This window comes from Rattus norvegicus, chromosome 1, assembly GCF_021556685.1.
Source record: "Rattus norvegicus strain SHRSP/BbbUtx chromosome 1, alternate assembly SHRSP_T2T, whole genome shotgun sequence".
Lineage (NCBI taxonomy): Eukaryota > Metazoa > Chordata > Mammalia > Rodentia > Muridae > Rattus > Rattus norvegicus.
In genome coordinates this window covers 31,160,298-31,174,160 of record NC_141534.1, presented here as the reverse complement: position 1 = coordinate 31,174,160, position 13,863 = coordinate 31,160,298, and the positions used below count along the sequence as shown (strand labels likewise).

The 13,863-nt window shown below is 44.9% G+C and overlaps 1 long non-coding RNA gene across 3 annotated transcripts in view; it reads right to left on the bottom strand.

Moving 5' to 3' along the window:
• Positions 1-10,807: 10,807 nt before the first annotated feature.
• LOC148006899 (uncharacterized) overlaps positions 10,808-13,863 on the bottom strand; it is a 59,838-nt gene continuing 56,782 nt past the window's right edge. For all 3 annotated transcript variants that reach the window (XR_015644910.1, XR_015644911.1, XR_015644912.1), the window contains exons 4-5: positions 13,296-13,427; positions 10,808-12,526 (exon numbers count right to left, since the gene is read on the bottom strand). This is a non-coding gene — a long non-coding RNA (uncharacterized LOC148006899). The remainder of the gene's footprint in view (positions 12,527-13,295; positions 13,428-13,863) is intronic.

The window sequence follows — 13,863 nt, the reverse complement described above, 5'->3', positions numbered from 1 at the left end:
TGGGTGACAGACCTCTTGGGCCAGACACACCTCCCAAAGACCAAAGTGGCCACCCCATACACAGCACTGAAAAGTTGGCAAGCAAAAAAGAGGTCGTATGTGTAAAGCAAACTGGGAGAACACAGAGCCCCAATTCTCCCCCAAAAAGAGGCAGATCTGGAACGAGGCAATGCTCAGGCAATGAAAACCAACCTAAACATCCTGGTACGGAAGCTTCCAGCCAGACTGCAAACTGGTCCTCTGCTTGCAAACCAGGCCTCGTGCTCTCTCTGACCTCCCACGATGTCCAGGACACCTGTGTGCAATTGAGAGGATTCCACACACGTCCCCAGCTGCAACTAGAATTCACTAGGCCCTCTATCTCCTCACACCTTCGTTATACAGCCCCCTCCCCACTCCCCACCACTGCAAAGGTTCCGACAGACTATTAAAGAAGCCTGGAGTCAGTGGTTCTAGCCCAGGTATGCAGTGTCACTTTAAGGGGTTTACAGGAATCCTATATCCAGGAGTCTCCACAGGGCCTGCCCTTCTGAACGGGAGCTCAGTACCAGGGTGCTCTGGCCAAAGTGTCCTCGAGCTCTGCAGCTGAGCCAGTCTACCTTCTACATTCTCACGAGGTTGGAGCTGCCACTGCAGGGGCTCTGGAATGGCTCCAGACAGCTTTCAGTTGTTTCCAGACACAGGCAGCTTCCTGGGTGCCCAGCATAGCCCGTGGCAGATGTTGTTCCTCAAGTCCATTTCAAATTAATAAGAATGTCCCTTCTGCTTTTCATCCACAGAGTGGCTTCCTTTACATATTCATTGAATGTTAAATTGATGGATTAAATTATACCAAGTTCAAAGTCAATCCTGCACATATTCATTAAAATTGACGAAATCTGCCCCCCTCCCTGTGGGGACAGAGCACAGAAAATGCATTTAGAGACACTGATAAGTCCAGCCCCATTATATGTCATTTTAAACAAAGAGCAAAACCAGCCTTTTGGAGACACTCTATCAGCTATTAAACAGAGATGCTGCGTGCCCGGGAGATGGATGGCTCTTTCTGGGCAGATGATAACAAGGAAATGCCCCCTCTGCATTGCTGTCAAGTTCACAGGCAAACCAGTGCCTCCCTGGGAGCTTTTCTCTTTGTCTTTCCCAGGAATCACTGGGGTATCAGCCTCTGAGCAGACCTCCCACTCCACACCAGCCTAGCTGGAGATTGTAGCATCAAGATCCATCGTCGTTTCTCCTGAGTCTTCTCAAGCGTGCTGTATTGGCTATATCCTGAACATGCATTGGCCAGCAGGGCTTCTGGGTAGAAACAGCATAGCCAGTGTCACCCTGCATGTCTTAGCTGTAACGAGAGAAGCAGAAGGATAGGCTGAGAGCCCATGCTGCTTCCCTTTGGAAACTAATTCTGAGTCAAGGACCCAGTGGAATGTTCCGGAGATAATCGATAATAATTTCCCAGCCAATGACTGGTCTTCCTACTTAGAGATTTGTACTGGCTGGTTTTGTGTGTCAACTTGACACAAGCTGGAGTTATCCTTTCCTAAAAAAGCCTCCCTTGAGAAAATGCCTCCATGAGATCCAGCTGCAAGGTGTTTGCTCAGTTAGTGATTAAGGGTGGGAGGGCCCATTGTGGGTGGTGCCATTCTGGGCTTGCAGTCCTGGGTTCTAAGAAGGCAAACTGAGCAAGCCAGGGGAAGCAAGCCAGTAAGTAACATCCCTCCATGGCTTCTGCCTCAGCTCCTGAGTCCAGGTTCCTGTTCTCTGTGAGTTCCTGTCCTGACTTCCTTTGGTGATGAACAGCAATGTGGAAGTGTAAGCCGAATAAACCCTTTCCTCCTCAACTTGCTTCTTGGTCATGATGTTTGTGCAGGAATAGAAACCCTGACTAAGACAAGCTTCCTGCTGGCATTCCAAGGTTGTCTGCACTCACAGATTGGGGCAGATTGTGGGTGTGTGGAGAGGCCAGCCAATGGCCTACAGTTTCAGAATATATTTCTACATTTTTCTATTAGTCAGATGGGTAAGTGCCCTGGGCATTTTTCTCTCTTACATCATACCTTTGCTGAGTGGTCCCCATCAAGATCCAATGCCTTCTGTGAACTAATGACTCAAATAACTCTATAGTACAGTCTCAACAATCAGTGGGACTTCTATCTCTATGTAAGATGTCATGGATATTAGCAGAGAATACGTCACTATCGAATTTCAGAAAATCATAATAAATTTAAAAACCCATGCTTTAAAAGCATGCAAACAAGATGAGCTAAAACCTCGGGTTGGATCAAAAAATAAATAAAGCATCTGTCATGACATGGCACCTGTGAGCAGCAAGCAGTGCCCTGAAATTGGGCAGCAGGGAGTGGTCTACTTCGAGCTGCTTGGCACAGACAATCTGTAGCAGGCTGGGAGGCAGAGGCCTGCAGCACTCCTGTCCACAACTGATTCCAGATCCCAAAACTGCATGGGTGGTCCTCATCAGAATCCCAGAGGGTAATAATATTCGAGGATTAATGGCGACTCAAGCCTGCTGAGTCTGGTTATAACAGCACACCTACCCAGGCATGCTTAGGTCCCAGCTGGCATGGAATAGTCCATCCACCTGTCAGGAGAGAGGAGGCACCTTTTGAAAAAGATCTGCTGACGACGTTGCCAGACTTGTGAGCTCTGCCACACGTTCAGAAGATGCTATGGTTTTGCAAGAGATGTAAAGAAATATTAAAAAGTCAATAAAATTAGGTAATAGAAATAAGGTAGAAACAGGCCTTCAGAGCAAATGCATTAAGTTAAAACTTCAAAATGCTCCCTAAATATAATCAAGAAATCAACAACAGCAAAAAGAACTGTTGTAAGGACAATTAAGGAGAATGAGAATCTTACAGGAAAGTTCCCAGGAGACTTTCTACAAATAAAAGCCTACTGGAATTTAGTAATCCACTGGGTGAGTTCAAATATATATGAAAATGATACTGTAGGCTTTGATTTTATTTAAAATAAAACTTACTTTAATAAAGATTCTTAATTGCTTTAACCTCCCTTCTAGCCCACAGCCCACCAGAGGCAGTGGAAAAGAAAGGTTATTAGGGCAAAGGGGGATGTGGATCTGTTTAGAAATAGTTCTTTGGGGTGATTCCAGTCTTTGTTGTTGGGATATCAGCAGTTCAGTTCACAGGAAACAGCAGTGGTAGCTTGGTCCACTCACAAACACCATTCACGAATCAGCAATGGCAGTTTCATCCAGGAGAAACCGTGAGTCTTTGCCAATCAGCCTGAATCCTGGCAGTGGCAAGAAGCCACTGGAATATCACGAGAAGTTCTTTGGTGCCTTCCTCTCTGACAGATGATGTTCAGTGAAGAAGCAAGGTGAACCAATGCCACAGTATCATCAGCGAAGACCAAGAAAGGCCAGCAAAGAGCGGCAAGGTGAGCCAATACCACGCAGTGTCCGTCCATTGTCTGTTGAGTTATTTTTATACCCTTTCCAAACATCACATGGCCTCTCAGCATGGACTCCAGCAAAACATCACATGCCCTTTTACCAGACAGCTTCCAGAAAAACACCACATATCTGTTCTCAGCAAAACACCCTATCAGATGTTTGCTTCAGCAAAATATCCTCACATAAGAGTTTCCAGAACAACATCTCATGACACAACTGAGTCTCCAAAGAAACCAGAAATTTCCACTTAATAAAATTAACTGAAAAGCCAATGAAAAGTACCAGGTATCAGAGAAAACAGAGATGAAGAAAATCAGAGAGAGTATAATGAGGAAGAATCCGCAAACAGGCCAAATCTCAAGCAACGCATCCACAAGAGACAGGGACAGAGCAGAGCTATGTTTAGGGGAAGAGTGGATAGGGTTTTTTTCCCTAGTCCTTTATGATATCAACACACAGATTCAAGAAAAATCAATAATCAGGGCATGGCAGTACATCCCTTTAATACCAGCACTGGAGGAGGCAGAGGCAAGAAAATCTCTGTGTGTTTGGGGCCAGGCTGGTCTACACAGTGAGTTCCAGGATAGGTAGAGCTATGGAGAAAGACCCTCCTTCAGAAAAAATAAAGAAAAAGAAAGAAAGAAGGAAGGAGAGAGGAAGGGAGGGATGGAGGGAAGAAAATTAAAACATAAGTAGAATAAGACAAAGAGAAGCTTGATGTTTGCCAGAGAAAAATCACAGGTGATCTTCGATGGAGATAAGGACAAAGATAGATGACTGACTCCCAACTGAAACTATGGGGTCATAGGACAATGGACGTCTGCCCTTAAAAATTGAAGGAAAAGAGGAAAGCCACCAGTCTGGTACTCAATAGCTGATGAGATTTTTTTTTAAGTCCATGGAAGAACCATGTAAAAAGACAAAAAGCAGAAAAAGTCATGTCAGCACTATGTATGAAGACATTATGGCGTGCATGTCAGCCGTGGGACACTAGCAGGAAGGATGAAGCCATACAAGCAGACAGAGATTTGTGGGAAAAGCCTTCAGGGCAGGTTTCAGAAGCTGGTCACTTAGAATGACCGTAAGATATTTCTACAGTAATAGAAGTATAAAAAAAATCAGCATGGCATTTAAACATCAAATGGAGATGCAAACAGCAAAGACCTCTTAGAGGATTCTTCAATCACTTTGGAAGTAGTAAAAGTACTAACTTAAGATCCGTGTTTTAGAATGGAGTTGCCTGTCTTAAACTATAGAGAGAACAAAAATATAGTCTGTAAAGCTGGGTGTGGTGACTGTGCCTGGTGAAACACACTGGTAGTGGTGGCACCAGGGAAACAAAGAGAAGTAAAACATTGGGTCTTACCAGCCACTCAGGCTGGCTAGCCTGCTTGCCATATTCTTGGCTGATGAGAGACCCAGTCTTAAAACACAAGGTGATGTACCTGAGGAATGACACCTGAAATTGTGTCCATCTCCTTGTGCACATGTACTATACACATCCAGATCTAACATAGATAAGTTATTCTATGCCGCCACACACACTTATACACACTCATAGCTAATCTATAATTTTGCAGTGGTTTGAATGAGAAGTAGCTCTCATATTCAGCTAGTTTAACACTTGATTCCCAGCTCATGTCACTGATTGGGGATAGAATCTTTTTTTTTCTTTTTTTTTTTTTTTTTGGTTCTTTTTTTCGGAGCTGGGGACCGAACCCAGGGCCTTGCGCTTCCTAGGCAAGCGCTCTACCACTGAGCTAAATCCTCAACCCCCCCGGGGATAGAATCTTTAGGTACCTTCCCTGGTCACTGCTAGAAGAGCTTTGAGAGTTCACAGCCTCACCCCATTTCCTGTTAACTCTCTCTGCTTTGTCGTTCTCATAAAGGTCAGATCTAGAGCTCTAACTATGGATCCTAGAATGTGAGTCACATTAGCCATTTCAGCTTCTACCTGGGAGAGCAGATAGGAAAGCCAGTAAAATTTTAAGAAATAAGAAGGAAGGAAATACGTTAGTCCTAGAAATGTATGCTGTGGAAACAGATACACAACAGAAAAACTGAAGAAAACCTAGAAGAACTTGGCAAGAGTGAAAGAGAAGAAAGTAATTACCAAAAGGAAAGCTTGAAGAAGTAACTAATGAGCCACCTCATGATTGACCCTGCAGACAGAAGCAGCAAAGAAAGGCCCCTACGTGCAGGCTGTGTCCCTTGGTGTAACTGGGTATGAGAAAGTAACCCAGACAGATAAACAGACAAAATGAAGAACCTCACATCTGCTAAAGTTGTTGCACAATGAACCCTTCATTGTAAACTTACTCCAGGTAGTTGATGTCACTGTAAATCTTGCAAACATTTAAAATAGAAAAAACAACTCTAACATAACAAACGTTTTCTGAGCAGAGAAATTTCTCAGATCTAAAGGGTCCTGTTCCTGGCTCTTCCTGAAGACAGGCTAACCCTGTCTATACTCTGACCTCTAAATAATCATGAAGAAAAACCTCTAGGTTTACTGGGAAACAACAGCAAAGATTGGAGAAGCATCATGGGTATCCATGGGAAACGACAGCTTGGCCAAGTCCCTCTTTGCTGAGGACGGGCCAGAGTTAACCTACTTTATATAGATAAGACTTTGATGGAGATAGTCTTAGTGCATAAAGTATTGAGATACAGGAAGCACAGTGCTACAGTAGAAGAGTTTGGTAGAACAGGTCCTGAAGAGGAGACTGCATAGAGGGTACTGCCCAGCCTGTGTATGGGCTCAGCCTTGCCCACCTCGGAACAAGCACTACACAGAGGCAAAGGAGACAACTGTTAGATTAGCACATCCCCATCATTAAACTGACAACTAGCCTCTTTAAAACAGCATTGGGGTTTCAATTGCTGTGAAGAGACATCATGGCCAAGGCAACTCTTAACAGAAAATATTTAATCGGGGCTGGATTAGTGTCAGAGGTTTAGTCCATTATCGTCATGGTGGGAAGCATGGCAGAGTTCAGGCAAACACGGTGCTGGAGAAAACGCTGAGAGTTCTACATCTTGATCTGCAGGCAGCTGAAGGGAGTCATATCACTGGGCATAACTTGGTCATATAAGCCCATCTCCACAATAACACACTTCCTCCAACAAGGACATACCTATTCCAATAAGGTCACACCTCTGATAGTGTCACTCCCTATGGGCCAAGCATTCAAGCACGTGAGTCTGTGGGGCCATTCCTATTCAAACTACCACAAGAATAAATAAGCATCTGTGCTGTTTTTAGTTGTAAAACCCTGGCATAATCTTTCATATTCAAAGACCTTATTTGGGAGGAAAAGGAAGAGGGGAAGGAGAACCATAAATGGGACCTGTGGTAGCCTGAATGAGAATAGCCTCTATTGGCTCACATATTTCAATGCTTAGTCATCAGATGGCACTACTTAGAAGGATGAGGAAGGGTGGCCATGGTGGAGTGGGTATGGTGGAGGACGTATATCACTGGGGATGGGCTTTGAGATGCCCAAGCCAAGCTCAAAGGCTCCTTTTTCCTTCCTCCTGCTGCCCTCGAATCTGGGTGTTAGACCTCTCAGCTCCATCGCCAGCATTATATCTGCCTGCATGGCACCATGTTCCCCATCCTGATGAAAAATGACTAGACTTCTGAAACTGTTCATTTTAGCTAACTTTCAGGAGCCACGGGTAAACTCTTTCTTTTAGGAGAGTTGCTGTGGTCATGGTGTCTCATGTCAGCAATAGAATCAACACTAAGACAGGACCCACCCTCTCTAATCTGATGAAGGACACCTACAAAGATGCAAACTGGACACCCTCCTCTAAGGTTGGGAACAAGGCAAGCATAGTCACACATCCTCTGCTTCTGGTGCCAGGCAGAACAGTGGACGTGAGAAAGAAACACTTGACAGCCAAGAAACACACACAGCAAGAGTGTCAGGTTACACGTGTCCAGGACACCAGAAGTGATGAGTAAACCCACTAAATTTGTAGGATGCATGGTTATATTTTTAAAAATCACTTGATTTTTTTTAACGTCTGTTATGTTTTTGCTTTGAAACAGGGTCTTGCCTTATAGCTCAGGACCTTGAAATCCCAATCCTCCTGCATCAGCCTCTCAAGTACTGAGGTGACAGGCGTGGGCCACCCCATTTGGCTCGTTTATGGCTTCATATCTTAACAGCAGACAACTGGAAAACAATTCAGTTTTTCTACTTGTAATTGCATCAAGAAAAAGAAAAAGAAAGAGAGAAAGAAAGAAAGAAAGAAAGAAAGAAAGAAAGAAAGAAATCTCAGGGATATATGTTCTGCACACAAGATTTCCACCTGAAAACTCTAAAACAAAGTTAAGAGTTTAAATAAATAAGGAGACACAACCCACTCCTCTGCATTGGGAAATTCAACATAGGTAAGATGTGTGTCTGTATTACCAACAGCCCCTCTCAACCACTCTGGGTTTCTAATGTGAAAACGAATAGTTTATGTTTAGAAAGCAAAGGGTTGAAGCAGCTAAAGCCATCCTGGAAGTGAAGAACAAAGCTAAAGGTTGGTCAGGGCTCAGTCAGCTTCCAGGGGCTGGGGAGGCTGGGGTGGAATAGGACCCAGAAGCTCAGTAAACAGAAGGGGTGCAGCAGTGGGTCCACATGCGTACACATTTGATTTTCAATACAGGGCTGAAGCAATATGACAGCCCAGGACCCAAAGTCCAACCTCAAAATACATATATGTGTGTCTGACATGGACCTTAGATGTGAGTGGAAAAACTAAAACTACTTTGTTTCTAGAACAAAGGCCAGGAACACCTTTGCCTCTTAGGGCAGACACAGTTTCCTGAGACAACACAGGATATTGATATGATATGATATGATATGATATGATATGATATGAAATGATATGACATGACATGACATGATATGATATGATATGATATGAAATGATATGATAGCAATAACCATTCAAAACTGACCACTAGACAACATCCAAATGGAAACCTTATGCAGATTTTTAGTACAAGGGATTGACCCCAGGGCCTCATGTATGCTAGATAAATACTCTCCTATCTAGCTACAATGCTTTTAAATGAATATTCAGACCATATTGGATGAATTTTTTAACAAATAATTAAAATTCAAAACCTATGAAAAGTAAACCCCTATGCCTTAATAACATCACGGTAAAGACCTCAAAATGGGCCATAGTACATTCAGTGTCAGTGTGCTTTCCCATCTGCATAAGGCATTGAATATAATTCTTTTTTTAAAAAATTGTTTTTATTTACATGCCAAATGTTGCCCCCCTTCCCAGTCCCCCTCCAAGAGTTCTTCACCCCATACCCCCTCCCTTTTGCCCCCGAAAGGGTGCTCACCCACCTACCTACCCCCATCTCACCCCACCCAAATCCCCGTTCCCTGGGGCATCAAGTCCGTACAGGATTAGGTGCATCCTTTCTCACTGAGGCCAGACACGGCAGGACTCTGACCAGCCCATGTGTGCTCTTTGTTGGTAGCTTAGTGTCTAGGAGCCCCCAGAGGTCCAGGTTAGTTGGTACCAATGGTCATCCTGTGGGGTTTCCATCCCCTTCAGCTCCTTCAATCCTTCCCCTAACTTTTCCATCGGGGTCCCCGACCACAGTCCAATGGTTGGCTGTAAATATCTACATCTGTCTCAGTCTTATTACTAAAAAAGAAAGGTACTAATAAAAAATAGCAAACAGTTGAACATGTACTTAAGTAAAGAAGGTGGCCCTGGATATAAAACTCTTCTACAATCTCCAAATAAATGTAAACAGAAACTATAGCATCACTCTACAGGATAGCCTAATAAATATGGCCGTCAGCACAGGCTATTCCTGATGAAGAACAATGGAAATGACTAGTTTAAATGATACCGTGTCAGAATTCTTATATTTATGCCATAGAAACAAGCTCACCACTCCTCATAACCTAGGGATCCCCATCTACACAGTCCTTAAGTATTCACGGAGAGCTGTCATCAAGAATGTTTATAGCTGGGTTGGCGATTTAGCTCAGTGGTAGAGCACTTGCCTAGCAAGGGCAAGGCCCTGGGTTTGGTCCTTAGCTCTGGGAAACAAAAAACAACAACAACAAAAGAATGTTTATAGCCTCATTCTTGAAGACAGAGATTTAGGAGTCTTTGGTGAATCAATAAGGAAACTAACGGTTTGGATAACAAATCAGCAACAGAGAGGGATAAATCACTGATAAGCTAAGAGCTCTGAAAACCAACTCTGCAGATGGCTGCAGCCACGCCAGGGGACTATGTTACAGTGACACTTAGCCGAGGTTGGGAAAAGATATGCTCATCTGTGAAGGAAACAGGCCAGGGCATTTGTCACCTGGAACTGGAACTTTGCATGGGGGTGACAGTCCCCTGACTCATGATGGTGTTCTCATTGCACATACAAATACGTTTGCCAAGGTGTTGCAAATGGTTCACTTGAGTTGTACATCTAAGGGCTGGGGAATGGCTCAGTTGGTAAAGTGTTTGCTTTGCAAGCACGAGGACCTGAGTTCGATCCCCAGAATCAATGTTTAAAAATCCTGGCATGGCACGGTAGGTTCCAACACTGCGGAGGCAGAGACAAGAGGGTCCCTGGGGCTTGTTCGCAAGCCACTGTAGCCCAATTGGTGAGCTCCAGGCCAGTGAGAAAACCCATCTCACAAGGGTGGATTGTGCCTGGGGGACAATATCCGAGGTTGTCCTTTGGTATCCACACATTTGTGCACACGTGTGCACATTGACACACACATGTACACCTCCATATGAATGTAAAACTGCATACAAATGTGTAACTGCACACACATGAATACGCAGAAACAATATTATGTTTTATCAATATAAAACAGATGTACATCAACTCTCGCTCTTAAGTGATTAAAGATTAGGTGGGGCGATATCAGGTCACTCTAAGTGAGGGATTGATGTGCACAGGACAGTTTGGGTTCTAAACAGTTACCTTGACTGGTCACCATCCAGTGCCTTCTTTCCGTTTTCTCTGTGCTTGAATATTTTCACTATGGAATGCTGAAATATACACATATACAAACCAAATATCCTATTCGGACAAGACTCGGGTTAAAAACCATAGTCATCACAACAGATAGACGGGTAGAATCCAATAACAGCTCATGTCTGAAACATCAGAAAACCAGGAATAGACAGAACAGCGGCTAGAGTCAGAATTCATGGTGGAAAATACTGAACTACTTTCTCCAGGTCAGAACAAGACAAAGCGGTTTGCTTTCTCAACTTCCACTAAAACTTGCTCTCCAGGGCCTGTTCAGGACAAAACACAAATTTAAATAAATCTATACGTGAAGCCTGTGAAGTCGGAAAGCAAGAAAAACTGCCATTATTTTTGTGTAATTTATTAACATAAAGTCTAAAGCAGTCTTTAAATTTTTTAAATTAACAAATTTACAAAGCTTAGGTGCTTTGCTAGATTGATATTTCTCTTTGCAAGCAATGAAATAATTGGAAACTGAAATTAAAACAACACCAATAACATCAAGACATATGGCACATGTACAAAGTCCACGCGTTTAAAAGAACAAGCACTGCTGAGGGACATTAAAGACCTATCGGACGAAGCTGCGTAACGCATCCGTGGATTGGAAATGCAAGGATGTTAAGATGTTGATTTCCTCTAAGTTCCTCTATAGATTTAATGACATTTCAATAACTTGCAGAGACTGGCATACTGGCTCTGCGATCTAGGTGGCAAAGCAATGCACCCGGAAGTCGCAGCAGCTGGGGTGCTTAAACCAAACGACTTGGAGACTGAGAATGAGCCTATGAAGACTAACTCGTCACGGGGTTAGCACAGAGATAGATGTGTGCCCCGACAATCATGGAGAATTCAGAAACAGTTTTCCGTGGTGCCCCCTTACAGCCCTGCCAATCTCCGTAGGCCCTGTAGTGCTATCGCCTGGCTCCCGATGGTGAGGTGTGTCTTTTTTTTTTTAAAAGATTTATTTATTTTATTTATAGATGGTTGCAAGCCACCATGTGGTTGCTGGGATTTGAACTCAGGATCTCTGGAAGAGCAGTCAGTGCTCTTAACCACTGAGCCATCTCTCCAGCCCTGGTGAGGTGTGTCTTATTGCCTTACTCAGTTTGCCCAAATGTAGAGCCAACATAGATAATGGCAGATATGAGGTTAGTGATCATGGTCCCTGACGTCAGCTGTCTTAGGGTTTTACTGCTGTGAACAGACACCATGACCAAGTCTTATAAAGAACAACATTTAATTGGGACCGGCTTACAGGTTCAGAGATTCAGTCCATCATCATCAAGGTGGGAGCATGGCAGCATCTAGGCAGGCATGGTACAGGAGGAGCTGAGAGTTCTACACCTTCATCAGAAGGCTGCTAGCGGAAGACTCCCTTCCAGGCAGCTAGGGTGAGGGTCTTAAGCCCACGATCACAGGGACACACCTATTCCCACAAGGCCACACATCCCAATAATGCCACTCCCTGGGTCCAGCATGTACAAACCATCACACTGCCTAAACAAACATCACAGCTCCTAATATATGGCACTTGGGATCCCAAACCTGGACAGAGTTCTGTTTTGCTTTGTATGACAAGCAAATATCAAGGGGGAGAGGGAGGGAAGGAGGGAGGGAAAGAGGGAAAGGCAGAGGGAGAGGGAGAGGGAGAGAGAGAGAGAGGGAGGGAGGGAGGGAGGGAGAGAGAGAGAGAGAGAGAGAGACAGAGAGACAGAGAGACAGAGAGACAGAGAGAGAGACAGAGAGAGAGACTTTGAGGCCCCTTTCTAGAAAACAGGCTAAAAGCTGACAACCAGGTGTATTTCAGGAAGAGAGGGCTCTTCCTAGATATTGGCAAGCAGGCAACAACTGCCATGTTCCTTCTGAGAAGAGTGGAGAATTGAGTTCAGGTGCAGTAGACAAGCTGGTTGCATCTCTGCATTGTGCTGGGCTGTGGGTGTGGCCAGTCACAGTACCACCTGGAGACCCTGAAGGGATGTGGAGGCTGTACCTTGGTGGCTGAGACCTGAACCATGGGAAGCTTCCTGCTGCAGTGTTTCCTGTCGGCCTTTCCCAGCTGGCCTGGGGAGCTGAAGCAGAAGAGACGGCTGTGGATTATTTATAAGATGCCGCTTTATGTCAGACTGGCGGGAGGATGCCATCCTCAGTAAAGGGATCCCCCGAGGTCAGTGCAGCCTGGAGATGCTCATTCCATTGTGGCATTCCCCATCTGCTGCATGGCTCGCAGACGCGGCAAATGCCCTCCCTGTGTATTGACCAGTTAGAGTGCTCTGGGGCCAGGGGAGAAAGAGAGTGACTGGGTTCTACCCTGGAAGTAGGGCTCAGGGGTAGACAGAGTGTGGCCTCACCTCTCCATGGCCAAAACATCACAATCACCATTACCTCACCTTAACTCAAGCTAGAGGCGCCAGCCCTATGGCACCCTACCCCAACCAGGCAAAGGACCTCAAAGACTCCCTTCCCAGTGGGAACATCTTCGGATGTGTGTGGGGTTCACAGTCCTTGTTCTAGGATAGCTTCCCTGCAGGGATGTGAACTCATCCCCTCACACCCTCCCTCTGAGAGGCCACACTCCAAGGCTCTCTCTAGCCCAGGGATCCTACAGGGTCCTTTCTGAGGTCTATGTCATCTCCTTGCCCCTGGAAGGTAAGAAGGTGGCTGCCACAGCCCATGGGAAGACTCAGATACATACTGATCAGTGAACCTGATTCTCAGATAGACTCAGCCAGTCATTCCTCTCAAGGGCCAGCGAGGGGTCACCTCCCCAAATGAGGCAAGCACCAGGATGTTACAAAAGGTGACAACATGTGGATTCACACGTCTTTCCACAGAGCATACCTCAACATCACCACCAAAGTCTGGAAGCTGGGTCGCATAGAGAGTAGGAAGGGGTCACCGTGACCATTTTGACATTCCATATGAGTTCCACTGATGTCCTATAGTTGCTCATTTTTCTTGTTTTTTCTTTTCCTGATGGAGAAAATTTACTAAAAATGTTTATTTTTCATTGTGTACTAAAAGCTTAAACATAGGTGTGTACCATGCCCATAGGCATGCACGCACGACAGCTCACACAAGACACGAAGGCTGCTAAAGCTGAGTATGCCCTACAATAATATTAACTGCAACCCATCTTTGTTCCCTTTGTTCCCAACTAAGGAAATTTGGAAATTTCCTTAGTTGCTTTTCTACAGTACTTCAAGAAAGTGGAATTTTGGGGGACGTGAAGGTTTGCAGCACAAAGCTGGCTCGAGCGAAGCTTGTCAGGCGAGGTTCTGGGTGCATTCAAGTTTGAGGGAGGCAAAGCTAATTAAGACTGACAGCTTTACCTTCCTGCGGATGGCCTAGGCTGTCCCCTAAGAGGGTGCTGTGCAAATACACTGTCCCCAAGTGGGCTGCCACACAA